The sequence below is a fragment of the Megascapheus bottae genome, chromosome 11 (genome assembly GCF_031878675.1).
Source record: "Megascapheus bottae isolate mThoBot1 chromosome 11, mThoBot2.hap1, whole genome shotgun sequence".
In the NCBI taxonomy this organism is placed as follows: Eukaryota; Metazoa; Chordata; class Mammalia; order Rodentia; family Geomyidae; genus Megascapheus; species Megascapheus bottae.
The window spans coordinates 17,412,650-17,427,961 of NC_143519.1; the positions used below are offsets into that span (position 1 = coordinate 17,412,650).

At 34.1% G+C, this 15,312-nt stretch overlaps 1 long non-coding RNA gene across 1 annotated transcript; it reads left to right on the plus strand.

Annotated features, from left to right (window-relative positions):
* The first annotated feature begins 9,254 nt into the window (after positions 1–9,254).
* On the plus strand, positions 9,255–14,734 carry LOC150056788 (uncharacterized). The gene is made up of 3 exons (XR_016536985.1): positions 9,255–9,317; positions 12,407–12,543; positions 13,736–14,734. It is a non-coding gene; the product is annotated as an uncharacterized LOC150056788 (long non-coding RNA).
* The last annotated feature ends 578 nt before the right edge of the window (positions 14,735–15,312 follow it).

The window sequence follows — 15,312 nt, forward strand, 5'->3', positions numbered from 1 at the left end:
CAATTGAACATAATTTCTGAGACAAGTTATTTCTTGAGGTGGATGAGCATTCTAGTGTTCTGGAAATTGGATTTAGTTTAACTATTGGCCATTGCTCAGTACATCTAACAATTATCTCCATGAGTCTCTATAATATAAATACTTTCACATATTTATAAATCACTATAACAACACATTCTAAAAGAGACCAAAAGATATGTTTGTTCATTTGTGTCCTATACTATCATCTTCTATTCCTGTAAGACAATTTACATTTGGTTTCATTACTGCTTCCAAAAATGCATAAGCACATTTACACTTATAAGAAAGTATAGTTTTGTCAGGGTGCCAGGAGCTCATGCCGTTAATCCTAGAAATTTAAGTGATTGAGACCTGAGAATTACAGTCGGAAGCCACCCTGGGAAGAAAGCTTGTGAGACACTTATCTCCAATTACCCAGCAAGAGAAAGAAATAGCTATGGAGCTGTGGCTCAAGTGATATACTGATAGCCTTAGTTCAAAGCCCAGGACACAGCAAAAATCCCCTCCTCCAGATTACACATAAAGCATTGTCCAACATACAAATTTCATTATGTGAAAGACTTTCCATACATACCTAAGACCAATTTTCAGTTCAAAAGTCTTATAAAGGATTATCTACAGATCATGGAAATAACTAGAGAAGTATCTGTTAATAGATTAAAACTAATTTATAGGACTTATGTTCTAATGTTTACTAACTCAACAGCATCAAATAAATATCAGTTCCTAAAATGCTTTATTAAGGAAAAGGCATGAACTCATATTTTAATATATGTTATATTCAATGCATCATTACTTGTGAAAATATATCTGTAATGTTAATCATGATTGAATGAATAAATGTTTGAATAAAGTCTAAAGTATTCCTGCTAATTTACTTTGTAAAGTTGTATTTGTATTACACTTACACAAAATTACTTTATTTTAAAACCTGATTAGTTGTAGACTTTATCACTTTGCTCTGCAAAAATATAGTAAAATATGAAAGGTGAAAATATTCCTTGGGAAATATCACTCATTTGTGCCTCTAAAATATCCTATAGGCTTACATCTGATTAAAATTCTGATATAGGTATTTTAATTCCTATTTCACTCTGAGAAAAGTGAAGTTAAAATAGACACAGATGTCAATGCCAACCCTTAGCAGTGAATAATTGTACTTGTTTTACATATATGATTCCTTCACTAGTCAGTTTTGTCTTTATACTTTTTATATTAGGAGGAGATTTGGAAAATTAATGCATGACTATTTCAGATATTTAAAATATTCAACAAAAGAGAGATTAAAGGCATTGTGAAGAGAAGGAATATATTATTTATCAAACATTAAAAACAAAGCATTGTGATATGACAGCTGAAATTAAAATGGAAACAATCAAGAGAATAAAGTAGAGAGGGCTACAAAGAAAACACAACTTATAGATTTTGCAGTTCTTTACAATTTAAAAAAAGAGTTGTGCTTAATAAGAACGCACAGTGATACAGGAATATCTTCTAATATATTGCTAAGAAAAAGAGAAGCATTTAAAATTTGTGATTAGTTTGTCTCTTTTTTGACTCATTTTCTAAAAAAAACCACCAGCAAACATGTTTTATAACTATTTCTTAGAACAGTTATTTTCTTTGTATTTTTCTATGTTTTCTATTATCTACAAGTGTGTATCTTTGCTGTATGATGATACTCGAATTTGACCCAAGGCCTTTAGCTTGCTGCAATAATTGGAAGGAGGTAAAAACATTTTATAGTTCTCATACTTCCAAAAGAATCCATTTTTCTGTTAATTTTTTTCACTCAGATTGAGTGTGTGTGTTTAAAAACAATTGTTGGCTTTATTTAAACTAATTATTTTTCCCAAGTAGCATACTGAAACATAAAATCTCTTTTAGATTTCATTTTATGATATATTTGAGGACCCAATGTCTAGGTATTTATGTCCTTATATTTATATTTTATTTATATTTTTATGTTAATGTATTGAAAAGAAGTTTAAAATGTAATCTTTACTTCTTATGTAGCAGAAATTCTTTATTTGAAAACCATGATAATTTATTTTATTTTGTTTATTATTTTTATTGTTATTATTACTTTTGTAATGCTGGCTTCAGAACTCAAGGCTTAGGCAGATTCTTTACCCAATCACAAATATCTACATTTTGTGCCTTAGCTATTATTCAGTAAAAGTCACTATTTTATCTAAGGAAAGCTCAGATTATAATCAGTTTAACTTAAGTTCCCTGCATAGCTAGAATCATAGGTGTGAACTACCGGAGTCTCAGTATTGTTGATTCTCTTCATCTGTTTCTCCAAGTGGGTAGGAGAATAAGTAAAACTCACTATCTCCAACTAAAATGATGCTGCTCTAAAGACAGAGCCAACACATCGCCTATGAAAAGGTATGGATTAGAGTAATGCAAATATATCACTTTGTAATATTCAATGTGAACACTTTTTACAAATAATCTCTATATTTACAATTATAGAACATTTCTGTTTTTATGTTTAATTTTAATAAACAAAATCTAAAAAAAATAATGGAGAAGTAACTGTTTTTAATATCTCTAATTTAAAAAATCTCTAAAGGCTGCTTGCTCCTATTAGCTATTTTTCTCCACCTGTTAAAATATTCATATTTCTAAAATAATTCAATTAAAATTTCTTCAATTCGTTTCTCTGGTGCTGTGTTCACCAACAATCTGGTCTTTCACATGGGAATTGGTTTCAGATACTACTTTAGTTTCTTTTTTGTTGTTTTATGTACAAAGCCTTTGCTGTCAGCCACATTTATAAACTTTTGATGAATCTGCTTTTCAAAATAAATGTACAAACCACATGATTTCTGTAAAAATATTTGATGCAGCACATTGTCATAAATTATGCTCTTTTATTACCCTGTACTTTACATTAGCTTTGTACAAACAAGATCTAAGAACATGTTGAACACATTTGAGGCAGTCAAAAAAAAAAGTTTGTCAAAAGATAAGGTGAAAACCAGGTGTTGGCTCATGCCTAATATAGAACATGGATGTCTGGGGGTTTGAGATTGGGAAAATTGTAGTTTGTGGTCAGTGTTGACAGAGTTCAGGAGACACTTTGAACAATAATAGCTGGTGATCTCAAACTACCCAGGAGATAAAGATTTGGATAAATTCAGTTCCAGGCTAACCCAAGTCTGCCAGACTCCCATCTCCATACAAAGAAACAGAATGCTGTGCCAATAGCATTCTGTGATCTCAGCAATGACAAGAATACAAATGTAAATGGATCAGGTTCCAGACATATCTGAACGGGAAACATGACCCTACATAAAAAAATAATAAGATTTGAGATATTGTTGGATTATACAGCATTAATCTACTATGTTTGAGGCTCTGAGTTCAAATCCTAATACTTCACTCCCCCCTCCCAAGAAAAGAAATAAAAGATGAAAAGATGTTTAGGTGAGAGAAATAATGGGTTGAATTTATATATTAGTGGAATGTTATTAAAAATGTCCTTCAAAATTGAAAAACATCCTTTTAAAATAGTTGTAAGTCTTTATAAAATGAAACAATGTTGTACTTACAAATAAACTTTTTAAAATCCAAATGTGTGTCAACTTGAGAGAAAAAAAATATCGTGTGGACCATCTCCCAGATTCTGCATAAATCATACTTGGACCAGAATGTTAGTTGTGGCCAATGTCCATCTCATAGAGGAATAATAGTCCCTTCCCTCCCCCCAAAATGCCTTGAATATTCAGAAAAACTAACTTTATTGCCAGGTAGAAGATCAAACACTTTATCTTCGATGCCATAGATACCAGAAATTGAGGGATGTATACTTTGCATGTTAACCTCTTTCTGGAGAGAAAGGACTGCAAATAACAAAGGCATTTTTCACTTAAAAAATATGAGAATATGCTTCAATACTGTTGCTTGTGAAAAAGTAGACTTTGTTTATAGAACCTCCAGTACTGCTTCCAGCAATAAAATTATTAAATATCTCCGAGTAAGGAGAAGACTTTCACTAGTTGCCTCTTTTATTTGCTTTTATATGATCTAAGAAAAGAGAGTTACTGGCTAACATATCCCCATTTTCTCATACAAGAAACATATTCTGATACAGAAAATTTAAGGCAGAATTACAGAAATTGCCCTAAAGCATCAGCATTTGTTAAAGTAAGATTCGCACAAACCATTTTATTTGGGGCATTGTAGTCCAAGGAATTTCGCTTTTGAAACAGAGTTAAATTTGTACCTATTCTTTGATAGGTTATTACTGCTAATTTTCATTATAAACAATTGATAAGATGAAGAAGCTTGGAGATATTAGAAACATAGGACTGAAGCCATCCTTAATGGGGCTGTCATATTATCTAGCTGTGCCAACATATTAAAATCAAAAATTAAAAAATGTGGAAAAGAGACCCTGAGAAACCAGTTTAAAAATTTTTTTCATATATTTTTATTGTAATTAATAGAAGTGTTACATGATATTTGCCAGATACATGGTGCATTAATTCCCATACATTGATACGCTTTCACATGTCTTAGTCCCCATTTCCCTTCTCCCCACCCCCACCTCTCATCTTGTTTTCCCCCGTTTCCTATCCAATTTCAAATAACCAAATACAAATATATCCGATATATCAGGTAACAAAGTGAGATACTGATATATCAGGTAACAAAATGAGATAATGTAACAATATGAGATAACCAAGGGACAACAAAAGAGATGAGAGATAACATAGTACCTTAAGAACAACAATCACTCATTATATGGCTTTTGTTTCTATATCCTGGAGGTCCTTATATTTAGTGTCATACTATATGGCCTTTTGTATCAAGATTTTGCTTTATTGCAAATCTCTGCTAGGAGAGCCCAAGGTTTCTACTGATTATGACAAATGAGGAAAACCATTGAGCCTATGTTCCTTTGAGTCCGGCTTACTTCACTTAATAGGATCTTTTCTAAGTCTTTCCATTTCCTAACAAATGGGGCGATGTCATTCTTTCTGACAGCAGCATAGAATTCCATTGTGTATAAATACCACATCTTGTTGATCCACTCATCAACTGAGGGACATTTAGGTTGGTTCCACATCTTTGCTATGGTGAATAGTGCTGTAATGAACATTGTTGTGCTGGTGCATTTAGTATGTCCTTGTTTCTGGATGATTGGGTAAATGCCAAGTAGTGGAACTCCTGGGTCATAGGGGAGCTCTATGTTTAGTCTTTTGAGGAACTGCCATACCTCTTTCCATAGTGGTTGAAAGAGCTTGCACTACCACCAACAGTGTAGTAGTGATCCCTCCTGGCCACACCCCCTCCAGCCTCTGTTGTTATTAGTTTTCTTGATCCTGGCCATTCTAACTGGAGTGAGGTGGAATCTTAGAGTTGTTTTGATTTGCATTTCTTTCATGACCAGTGATGTCGAGCATGTGTCTATAGGCCATTTTTGTTTCTTCTACAGAGAAGACTCTCTTTAACTTTTTGGCCAATCTTTTAATGGGATGGTTGTTACTTTGGAGATTAGTTTTGGAATGGTTCAATTTTTTGAGCTGTTGATATATTTTAGATATGAGGCCCTTGTCTGTTGTATGGTTGGTGAAGATCTTCTCCCACTCTTTAGGCTTTCTGATTAATTTACTAGCTATGTCCTTTGCCATACAAAAGCTCTGCAGTTTAATGCAGACAAGTTTTAAAAAAATTATACATAAGAACACAGTTAAAAACATCACTTTATTTTTTTCATGTTAAATTCAAAAGAAAGGAGAAGAAATTTTCCCCAACTATAATATATAATAGATAAAATTATTCTAGTGTATATCCTTTGGTTGTACAGAAATTTTAAACTGGTGATAAAAGTGCATTTAATAATATTTCCTAAGATGGTTTAAATGTGCCTGGCGCAGGATGCAAAAGCAGAAACTTAATGGCCAGTGAGATGGCAATAAAATGTGAGGTCTTTAGGAAATAGTTTGGCCCAAAGAACTCTGTATTTTGTGTGTGAACAGTAGAGATCTGAATTTGTAAGGAGCCTTTGTAAGTGACTTCTTCACTTAGCATGAAATCACCTTACCCTTTAGTCCTCTCTTATGTGGGGACATAGCAATAAGGAAGGATCCTAGAAGCAGAGGCAGTAGCCTTCAGAAGAAATGGAGCCTATGTCTTGATCTTGAATTTCCCAGAATCTCTGAATACAATAAATCTGTTTCCTAACTTACTTCTTACATCAGAAAACTATGAAACATGTTTTTCCCAGCATGCTTTGCTTCATGTGACCTATTTTCTTTTCAGAGCTCTATTTATCATCGTTTCATCTACCTAGCATCAGATGAAGTAGCCATCCCACATGATGTTGTGTGAAATGGAGGTTGCCAAAGATAATGTGACACAATCTTCTCGCTTGATATAAGCATGCCAACTCCTACACGAGGCTGAAATCTTCTTCAGTGTTCAGCCTAAATAGTTTTTGAAACTTTGAAGTTAATGTTATTTTCCTTATTCTCTTTATTAAAAACAATGTATGGCTCAAGGTAAAAGCTGACACACTGAAAATTTTACAAAAAGTAAAAAGAGATACACTAGGCCTCCTGGCACAGGACTGCATTAAACTGCAGAGCTTCTGTATGCCAAAGGACATAGCTAGTAAATTAATCTGGAAACCTTCAAAATGGGAGAAGATCTTCACTAACCAGACAATGGACAAAGGCCTCATATCTAAAATATATCAACAGCTCAAAAAATTTAATCAATCCAAAACTAATCTCCAAAGAAACAACCATCCCATTAAAAGATGGGCCAAAAACTTAAAGAGAGTCTTCTCTGAAGAAATAAAAATGGCCTATAGACACATGAAGAAATGTTCGACATCACTGGTCATGAAAGAAATGTAAATCAAAACAACTCTAAGATTCCACCTCACTCCAGTTAGAATGGCCAGGATCAAGAAAACTAATAACAGATGCTGGAGGGGATGTGGCCAGGAGGGATCACTACTACACTGTTGGTGGGAGTGAAAACTCTTTCAACCACTATGGAAAGAGGTATGGCAGTTCCTCAAAAGACTAAACATAGAGCTCCCCTATGACTCAGGAATTCCACTACTTAGCATTTACCCAATCATCCAGAAACAAGGACATACTAAATCCACTAGCACAATGATGTTCATTGCAGCACTATTCCCCATAGCAAAGATATGGAACCAAGCCAGATGTCCCTCAGTTGATGAGTGTTGCTTCTCTCTGGGGCAGCAACACGGGAACGGGGAGGGACACACAGGGCCAGCCTGTAGTCCCCCGGGAGCAGAGGGAGATGGTAAGTGTGGAAGACCCAGCCCTCCCCCAATCACCGGGGAAGAAAAAACCACGCTGAGTCAGAAGCAGTGTTAACCATGAAAGCACATCAGATCTCTTTGCTGATCTCTGCTGATCTCTGATGCTCTCCTCTCTTTATTGCGTCAGACAATTAGTTATATACTGTTAGGGTAGGAGAAGGTGGGCACTGGGAAGCTAGCCAATAGGGAGAGGGCCTCTGTGCTACCACTAAGGGTCTGGGTGGGGCTTTCAGGTACTGGGCAGGACAGGTGCAGGAAAGCCCGCGAGACTTAGACTTGAGCTGCTGCTAGACCCGCGAAACTGCGGGGGGTTCAATCGAGTCATGTACACAGAGATGCCTTAAGAGAGGTATGCAAAAGACCCGAATGCCTGGTCAAAGCCCTTTAATTGCAGCTGAGCCAGAATCAGGCTTCAGGGATGGAGGCTAGGCCCCAACAGATGAGTGGATCAACAAGTTGTGGTATTTATACACAATGGAATTCCATGCTGCTGTCAAGAGAACGATATTGCCCCATTTGTAAGGAAATGGAAAGACTTAGAAAAAAAAATCATATGAAGTGAAGTAAGCCAGACTCAAAGGAACATAGGCCCAATAGTCTCCCTCATTTGTCATAACCAGTAGAAACCTTGTGCTCTCCTAGCAGAGATTTACAATAGAACAAAATCTAGAGACATTAGGCCAAATAGTATGACACTAATTGTAAGGATCTCCAGGAGAAGGAAACAAAAGCCATATAATGAGTGACTCTTGTCCTTAATGTACTATGTTATCTCTCATCTCTTTTGCCACCCCGTGGTTATCTCATATTGTTACAATATTTCACCTTGTTATCTGATATATTTTATATGTTCTTAATTGGTTATTTGAAATTGGATAGGGAAGGGGGGAAATCAAGATAAGCGGGAACAGGGTGGGAGGGAAATGGGGACATGTCATAAGAAAGGGTATCAATGTTTGTGAAGTTATGCACCTTCTACCTGGTGAATATAATGTAACCCTTCTATTAATCACAATTAAAAAAGACAATGTTTGGTTTCTGAGCAAGATAAACAGAAAATGGTTATTCAAAAAATTTTTAAAAGTAATATTGAAATTTTGAACCATACTAGTTTTATTAAAATGCATTTTAGAAAGTCATTTCACCTTACAAAACAATAACTTCCCTAAACTTGAAGAAAATATGTCAACAGTGGAGAAAATTATTTCAGTACAATGAAAATGCAAATCTGCTATGTTTGGTAAAAAAAAAAATTGCTGAATCTAGAAATTTAGGCCTTAGCTCTGCACTAGCACTGGATCGGTAATATTTAGTTCAGTGTCTCACTGGATAGAGGACCATTCTGTCATTCAGTTTTCTGGAAAACTTATATTCAGTTCTGATAGCAAATAGCTAAACAGTCACAATTTCCTGAAATTCAGAAATTAACCAAGATGAGACTGATAGTAGGAACTTCATTTTCTCCATGTTGTGATAAGGGGAGAAAGCAATGTTTGGCAGATGTTTTATGAGGAAATTACAGTAGCTTTGAGTGACATCTTTGGCATTAGTTCATTTTCTTCTGGCAGCATGAGTAAAGAGAAGTGGATTCACAGCCAGCTCTTCTTATGGGCTTTGGACAATATATAAGTGGCTTCACGTTTGCATCTGCAGAAAGGTTGACAAACTATTTCAAAGTGAATTGAATTTTCTTCCCTAATAAAATGTGACAATGTACAAGACTTTGGAAGATAAGAGAATTCATATCTTCCTAAAGTAAAAGAGAAAACACTGAATTCTTACATATCTGCTGTGTGTCAGACATTTTATTCTCCGTATTGGACAAAAGTGAGTTCTGTGGTTGTAGGAGGCAGTAAAAGTGGAAGCCTTCTGAGACCTTTCAAAGAAGTGACAATATTTCATATCACCTTCACCCCACAGTGGAAAAAAGACCTGCATGAGCTTGAAAAAAACTGGATGTGTAATTTTGTCTACTTTTGTAAGTACATTTGAATACCCTACATAATGTTATCAAGTCATGCAGATTGGATAACAGAACTCTAAAACATTATTTAATATTTGTATGTCTTAAGATCTTAACCTTCATAGGTTTTCAGTCTACATATTCCCAATTTCTCATCTCATCACATGAAGGATACATGTTCACTCTCTGTGTGGTTGTGTGAATTAACTATAGTTTTTCCAAATGTAATTTTACTTGGGGTAGATTTTACTTGGGATAGATTGATTGTTTTTTTACAAGTGACCCTCATGCAGGCACTCTTTTCGAGATTACAGAGAGCATGATCCATTTACAATTCAGTTTTTGCAGAACCATTTACGGAAAGTACTGGAATTAATACCTGCAGCCAAGAAGCATGACTTTTGTTATTTATTTGACATAGTTTTTCCATGTAGATTGACATTACTGCCAGCACAGATGGCTGTCATCACTTTTTATCATATTCAGTTGCCTCCATTCTTGTTTTTCCTGTATCATAAGGCCCACAGAATTCTACTGAGCTGAATAGGTCTGCAGTTCCAGGCTCTTTCAGGTCCTCTCTGCCCTCTGCACTTCTCATGTACTAGGATTAGGATAGTGTTTTCATGAGAGCAGAGTAAACATCACAGGACTATTCAGACTCTGATAGTTTACCGCAAACTGTAAACTCTACTACACAAATCCAAGCTGACAGGGCAGGAACCTGGCCTGGTTGAGACACAACTTGTAAGAATCAGAATTACACTTTCCTTTTGCATATATAGCCTAAAATTTGGTGTTTTATTATTTTTATCTTGAAGACACTTGGGATACGGCCATGTATGACTAATGAGAAGTAGAAGTTCCTTGCATTTGCTTTATCAGTTTATCAATCAAAATTCCTAGTTTACACTACTGCCAAGTTCATGATCAAAAAGAAGAGAATGTTTCCTCTTGTCTCGACTTCAGCCTCTTTCTGACGCCACATACCCCATATAGGTTTTATGTAGAGCCATTATTCCAGAAAAGTTGTCATTTTTATAAGTGTTCTAAGGAAAAAGAACAATTATTTCTTTGACCCTTTACATAGAGATCTTTTCTGAAAGCTCTTGACAGTTTAATCATTCTGGACTGTTTTAAATACTATTAAATTAAAAGTACAGATTAAGGAAGATTTTATGCTCATTTCCAGTCTCTACAGAAGTAGAAGCCTAACTTCCAGAGCACTGTTCTCCCAGTGAGCTTTCATCCAGCTAAGAGAAAGTTTACTTTCCTTGTGAATAAAGACAGCTAGCGAGTATATATGATCTAATAGTCTACTTGGTAGTTCTGAAGTTCTCCCAGTTTTTCTTTCTACAAAGTTAATTATGTGATATGCTTTGTTATTCCTTGCTAGAAAGAATATTGGAGAAAAATATACTTGGTATTTTTATCTTGCTTGACAAGTTACTTTCTTTTTTGCTCAGATTTCTCCTCCTCATTTTTCTCCACCTTTACCCTTCTCCATCTTCCTCCTCATTCTCTTATTCCTTCTCCTCCATTTCCATAAAAAAAAAGTACCAGTAGATTCTAAGTTTGGTGAGAGCCTAAAATCCATAGTGGTTTTAAAACTTTCCAACTGTTAATTGTTAAAATTTGACATTCAAGTTTTTCATGTCTTATAAATGATATAGACCAGTTATTCTCATGAAAGATAAAAATAGATATTTTAAAGGGCATAGTTGCAATTTTCACTGAAAAAGGTGTCATATATGGGCTTATATAAAGAGAATGCTCTTATAAAAACAGGGTCTTTATAACATAGTCAATATTCCTTTTTAAAATAAAAACGACATAAACTCTCTCTTTGTATTATACATTAGCAAGTGGACAAGAGAAGAATAAAATTTGTGTTGAATCAAAAGGAAATATCAATCTTTTCTGCCTGGTAATAAATAAGGTATTAGTACAAGAGGGTTAATAATATTTATTGCACAAGGATAATTTACATTTCAAATGTTTTTTATCTTTTTAGAGTCATAGGGAAATAATATATTAAGTAAAGTTCATGTACTGATTATAACTTGCAAAGGATCTAACCATTTTGTTAGTACAGTTTAAAACTAGCAATCATGTTTGAGGAACATTCACATACAGTACTGTTTTATTTACTGAGTGCTTTCAATCACTTTCACAAAGATCAATCATGTCTATTTGAGATGAATTCAAATTTGAGGAAGAGAAAGAGGTAGAGATAGATTATTAAGAACTAGCTTGTTCTTTTCTTGCTTATTAAGGATTTTTGAAGTCAGATAACAATAATCTGGAAGGTGGTTCTAAGTCAGTTCAACCATCACAGCACATTGCTTTCAGACTTGTGGCTTCTAAAATTGAGAAAAGATTGCTATTTATATTATTACTTGTATATTGTTAGTTATATTGTTGTTATTTATAAATCACCCAGTTTATGATGTAGTAACAAGTCAAGCTTGTTAAAATAACTCTTCATTCAGAATAGAAAGTTCCCGGGAAGTCATACCAAACAAACTGATTTGATAAGCACCCACCCAGGTGGTGCTGGAAACCTTGGGCAATTTAGCTTACGAAATCTTATACAGACTCTGGTAGTTCTTGTTTCAGAGCAGTCCTGGAAAGGAGAAACCATGCAGCATAAATACTCACCACAAGACAAAATCCCTTTCTGAAAATGGCCAGTAGGGTTTAATGCACTAGTGCAAATTATATTCATGTCATTAGAAGCTCATATTACTGTAGCAAGTGTCCCTAAAAATGAAATGCATCAAAACCTTACAGTTAGTTTCCTTAAATTTTATTCTTACATTTACAGTCGCTCAAACTATAATAGTGATGTTATTGCAGATTGTGGAATTTTGTTTTGTATGTACACTATTAGTAACTATTTTTAAAGTAGTGTGATTAAGACTATGCAGCAACAATTTAAGTTGATTACATTTATACTTCGGAAATGTATAATTGCAGGATTTTTTCACTCCATTGTAAATTACATGGATAGCTAATGATACATTGTATCTGCTTCATTTACTCATCAAATTATGTTTATTTCATAGACAATTTTATACATTTAACTTTTTCTTCTCTTAATCCAGCTAGGTTCATATACAATCAAGTTAACCCTAAAGTCTCAGTGGTTCAACCAAACAGAATTTCATTTATCACTCACACATTTCTGATGAGACTGGAAGAAGATGTTTCTGTATTTTTCTCAGGAACAAAATTTCTATAGGTTTGTCTTTTGATTTTACTATTATAAAACGTATTTTAGGTTTGGGTATTGGGCCCAAATAAGGAAAGAGAGGACTTACATCCATTTTTAAGTGCTTCTGAGCTGCTGTACCTTGAGCACCAGCTCCTCCAATCTCACTGGCTGTTCACATGGCTCTATCTGAAAGGGATACTGTGTAAACCTTGCCCACATTCTTGGGAAGGACTAATCAACATAGATGCTGAGCTTCCTCAACCTTAAATACTACCTCATATCTCTCGATTGGGACAGGCTAGAGGTCTCCATCAAAGCATACTTGCCAGGTTCTATGCTAAGAGAGTTAGGAAGCTAGAGAAAGAATGATTTAAAGCCTAGGAGACTAATGAAAAAGTATAAATCATTAGGAACTGTATCAATATGGACTTGAAGTTAATAAAATGCAAGGTCATGGCTGATTTATCCTTAAAAGTATTATAGTTTCCAAAACTAGAATTTCAAACACCAGAAATGTCATTCAAAAATCTATATAACTACAAAATGGAAAAATCTTTAAACGTAGTCTTCTTTCCATATGAGAGAGTCTAACCAGCCTCAGATAAAATAAATAAATAAATAAATAAAATAAATGCAATGTAGTGTGAAACAGTATAAAGAGAAAATAATCAGCTCTTTTCACAACATTTTCATCAAATTAGGTGTTAGATGAATTAATACCTGTAGGAAGATATGTGTTACAAAAACAAAACAAAACAAAAATGGTTATGTGAACTAATTGTTCAGTGGTTGAGTACTGATCCCCGTAACTTACAAAGAAAAGCTCTGTGTTTTGATCTGACTAATATCAGAAACAGATGCAGGTATTTTAAATGTGCTTGTAAAAATAAGCAGATTCCATTGAGAGTATAGTTTCTTATGAATAAATGTGATCTGATAATGCAACTATCTGTTTATTTTCATTTTCTAGTTGCCTGGTAACCAAAACGATTGATGAATTCTGTTTGCCTGATGCTTAAATGCAGGTCAGCCTTGATGCTGCCTCTTGAACATTAGAGTTTGCTTTTAAGTTTTAGAAACTTAGGCAAAAAAATAGTTTCAAAATAGACCTTGCATTTCAGTAATATGGCAGAAAAGGGATTGTATGTTGCTATTGAATTGTATCTAAGAAGCAATAATATAACTAGTAAAACTTTGTCTGAACTTTATTTCCTCACAGCATCACATCAAAGTTATGGTAGAAGACTCCTCATTCCCTACCAAAATGATGGCAAAACATGAAACCAAAATTATATGTTAATAGCCAAATATATACAAACTATGTTTTATTTTGAAAGAACCACAAAATGAAGCTACTACGAAGAGGTGAGCTGTTCAAGAACTAAGAGTCTGATGTAATCTCAACAAATATGAAGATAATAAGAGAGATAATGAAGTAATGAAGAAAGTCCAAATCTGGGCTATGACTTCCTGAACAAAGGAGGAGGATACTACAGTTGTTACATTTTCATTTGATTTGACTTGCTTGAACTTGAGTATAAGGAAAAACATTTGTCTGGTAGTTTCACTTGTCTGGTAGTATAACAGGCTTCTTATAATGAGCCCTCATAAATTGACTAACATTTATAGCAAATGTACTTGTTGATGAGGAAGGTAAATTCAAAAAGGTTGAATTATTGAAATATGTGATGAGAAAAAACTCGCAATTTTTTTAGAAGGGTCAAGTATTATAATTGTTTATTATTTATTTATTTGGCTGTAACTGATTGAGTTTGAACTCAATGCCTCAGGCTTCAAAGGTAGATGCTGATGATCTGCATCATTTAGCCCAATAAATTAGTTTTAGAAAAATATTAGTGCCATCTGTAGTGGCACACATTAGGCTGCCATCCATTTAAAAGACAGATAAAGAGAGGAGCTCAGTTCAAGGCCACACTGAGCAAGATTATCCACATTCCATTTCAGCTAAGATGCAAGGTGAGAGCCATAGGTATGATAATTGCCACTGATAATAGATACGAGATGCTATATCCTAGAGTGTAAATAAATAAAGCAAATAGAGCTAGGATAATGTCTAAAGTAGCTAAGTAGGGCTTACTCACAAGCATGAAGCTTTAAAATAAACCCAGTACTTTCAAGAAATAAACACCCAAATACTATATTTAAAAAATGCTTTGTCTCAAATATTGCACATGCTTAATATATGATTTTCATTTAATTCTTTGCTGATTCTCTCTTTTTTCAGAATTGTATTTTATTGTTGGGAGGGGGGTAGAGAGGGGTAAATTGATCATAGAAACTTAACATTTAAAGTGAGAAGGAACTACAAGTTATATGCCACACATTATAGAAAGTTAAAATGTATATACATTTATAGTGCCTTATAAAACTGCTTCACTCACTCACAGAAGCCTACTTAATACATGTTATTTAGGCATAAAAGCTGATGTTTTCCAAACAGATTATATATAATTATATTCTGTCTGGAGATGTAACTAAGGTAAGGCCATCCTGAATTCAGCAAAAATGCCATGTAGGTAGGATAGTCCTTAGAGTTGGTTCTTGGTTAATCTCACACATGTTTCCTTAATCTCATAGATATTTCAGAATCAGAGTTTTCTTTTTATTCTGTGATATATAGCAAGTTTGTATTTTGTCTACACTTTAATAGTACCTAAGGTAAAGGGTTTATTTTATATTTATTGCTACCACCCTAAAAATGAATATTTTCTATTCTAATTGCCATTTCCATTTTCACCTTTCCCTATAATTATCCTATAAGTATTATTTCTAGAC